The sequence below is a fragment of the Octodon degus genome, unplaced genomic scaffold, assembly GCF_000260255.1.
Source record: "Octodon degus isolate 3935 unplaced genomic scaffold, OctDeg1.0 scaffold00011, whole genome shotgun sequence".
Classification (NCBI taxonomy): domain Eukaryota; kingdom Metazoa; phylum Chordata; class Mammalia; order Rodentia; family Octodontidae; genus Octodon; species Octodon degus.
In genome coordinates, this window is record NW_004524587.1 from 1173095 (window position 1) to 1176373 (window position 3279).

The following is a 3279-nucleotide window of genomic DNA, read 5'->3' on the forward strand; positions in this document are numbered from 1 at the left end:
CATCTTTAACCTGTAATGCCAGATATGTATATTTACCTGTCAACACGAGGACACCTTGTCCATACAGGAGTATACAGAGAAGACAACCTAAATGTATTCCCTGCAGATAACATGTCTTTTTCCATCCTTGCCTTTCTTTTCACCTGCCCAGCTATGTGTGTAGGAGGAGGTGTATTTATTCTACATGATTGAGATAATTTTATAAGTAAGGTTTCATATTCCTGTTAACATTCCTTATCTTTTGTCTAGGGTGTGTGTGTGTGTATGTGTATGTGTATACTCAACATGACTGAGCTAATTATGTAATAAAATTTTATATGAGGTGTGTCACTGATATACTTCGGGCCCTAAGACAATAACCATCGCGGCTGTTTCTCATGGTTCTGTGGGCGGGCCGATGCTTCCTCTGTTGGTTGGATCTGGGTTGTCATGTGGACGGCTGGAGGTCCAGGGTGGCCTCAGCCTCGTGCTGGTGGGCCGTGCTGAGGGACGGGGCCCTGTGAGTGTTCTCGTTCTCCCACGCGCTAGAACAGCTCTCTCCGTGGTGTTTTTAGCCCAGGGAGCCAGGGAGGGGCAAGCACAGGCCACGACATCTCCGAAACTGTGCTAAGATGCTGCTGCCACATTCTCCTAATTCATACAGGTCACAAGGCCACCCTGGACTTCAGGACAGGAAAATGCAGTCTAGCCCTTCCTGGGAAAAGACGGGAATTGCCAAGGGTGTGGCCATTCAAAGTGAAGGTCCACAGGAGGCCATTGCTGAAGCTTTCTAGCCTACTCTAAATCTTTTTTTTTTTTTTTTTTTAAATGTATTTGGTGCAGGGTCACACTGTGCAACTCAGATTCATAGTGATCCTCCTGTTTTTGCCTGCCCAGTGCTGGGATTACAGGCATGTGCCAACACACCCACTCTCAGTGGCTGGCTTAGCATACCTGGGGGTGGGGGCAGGGCTGGCGCAGCACACGATGCCGGGGATCAAACCCTGGGTCCTGCACTTGTGTAAGCAGGCCCTTATTCTGCCGAGCTATCTCACCAGCTCCAATTGTCTGAATCTTGAATGCATATTTCATCACTTCTTCACATTATTGAGCCTATTTGTAGATCTAATATGTAGAACATGCTTATTTCATTTTAACTTGGTGGAGATGGAGAGTGTGACCTGTTTTTATGTAAAGCCACAATAAGCATCCATAGTGCTCTCTAGCTGTTTAAAGAGATATTATTCATTCAAAGAGTATAAACATTTTAAGGCACATGACACGTATAAAATTCCTTTTGAGAAGATCATGGTACTGTACAGTGGTGCATTGAGAGTGCCCATTTTATTTCTTTGTCAACACTATCAATTTTCAAAAGATCTTTAATTTGGCAAATAAAAACCAGAGACTCAGTTTTGGTTTTGTTTGTGTTGCTGCCTATCAGTGAGACTGGACGACTCCCATCTTAGCCATTTGCGTATTGGACTTACCAGCCTTTGTTCATTTCATACCTTTTCCAGGGATATTCTTGAGATTGTCTCTCCCCCCCCACCCCCGGTACTGGGGATTGTACTCAGGACCCTGCACTTGCCAGGCAAGTGCTTATTCTACAGAGCTATCTCCCCATGTCATGTATTTCTTGATTGTGATTTTTGCTCCACTTAGATTTGTTCTTATATGCTGTTTTTCAGAGTACGAAGAGTATTCCTTTTAAACATAGACTATCCTTCAATTAAAAATGAGATTATTCTCTACCTCACTTTTCTTTTAGGTTTTCTTAGTTTTATGTGGGTGTCTGTTTTGTGTGTGTTTAGTCTTCCTGACTGTTGGAACCACCTGGACTTAATTGTTTTTAGAAATCCAAACCTAATTTTTTATTTTTAGTTCATTCCTTTTCAGTTACTCCAATGCCTCTTATACAGTAATCCTTCCATTGGTCATGATTTCTGACACTACTTTTTATAGATCATAATCCCTAATATACTCAGATGTTTTAGACCTTCTCTCTTGCTCAGTTGATTCATTTTCCATACCCAAATACAATACCCTCAAAGGGGTGATGGCTTTATGTTATGTTGTGCCTTCTCTTCTTCAAAAAAGATCTGTTGGCTATTTTTGTTTAATTCTCCTGGAGGTACCCAGAGGCACTTTATAATCATTTCGTAAAGTCTGAAAATGGGCCCATTGGGATTTCGATTATAACTGCATTCTATTTATTGATCATTTTGTAGCAAACTGACAGTTTTAATATATTAAGACTTCACATCCAGAAGCACAGTACATATAATCTAATTCACTCAAGCCCTTTGAAATTGCTTAGTAGAATTTTGTGGTTTTTCCTCTTATAGTTTCCCAACATGTCTTGTGAAAGTTCATCTTTGCAATTTAATCTTTTTTGGCTGCTTTTGTTTTAGAATGTGCTCATTTTCCCAGTATTTTTTGTATAGAGAGTTTCTATTCTTAAAAATATTTTTATTGAATTAAAATGGCACACTGTGTAAATGGTGTTCATTGAAAAAAAGTTACACAGTGCAGAAAAATACTGACTAGAAAAAAATATTCTGCCAAGGCCTCATCTCCTTGTTTGGCTGTCTTCAGCTCACTGTTGTTAATAATTAGACAACAGACAACCAACACTGATTTGGTCTAGATCTTTATTAAGTTGCATGTGTATATTCAACATAAGTGAGATCACACTATATGTCACAACACACATCTCTTTCTTGATTTACAATTTTATGATTCTCTGTTTGAGAATCCCTCTTTGGGTCCATCTCTGTTTTGTTTTCTCATTAGAATGGGTTGTAAGTCAGGATAGACACTCAGAAGTTGATTTGCTAGGTCAAGGGTTTGCGCATGTTTTCCCTAGTAGGTGAGACAGCAGAGGCTTGGTTCTTATTCATGCTGTGTGCCTGATGCTTCTGGGGGGATGTTCTGCCCAGCTAGTTCTGCAAAGGCCCAGGCTCCTGTGGAGGGTGCACTGTCTGAGGGGTGCCATGTGCAACTCAGCCTCGTCCGGTACTGTAGCAGGGAAAAGAAAGAGCAGCAAAGGAAATGTCCTCATCAGAAGTCACGTAGTTCTTCCATTACCCGCCCTCCTGACCAGGCCAGGATGGTGTGAACATAGCATGGCCTTGTGAACATTAATCTCTGCAATTTAAAGTGTGAATTCAGTAAATTTACAGAAAAAAGTAAATTTCTATACCTTATTTTTCTTGCTTGTTGCACTCGCTTAAGAATGCCAGTATTAGTGTTTTTTTTCTCCATAATTTTATTGAGAAACAAATAGCAGGGGGCCGG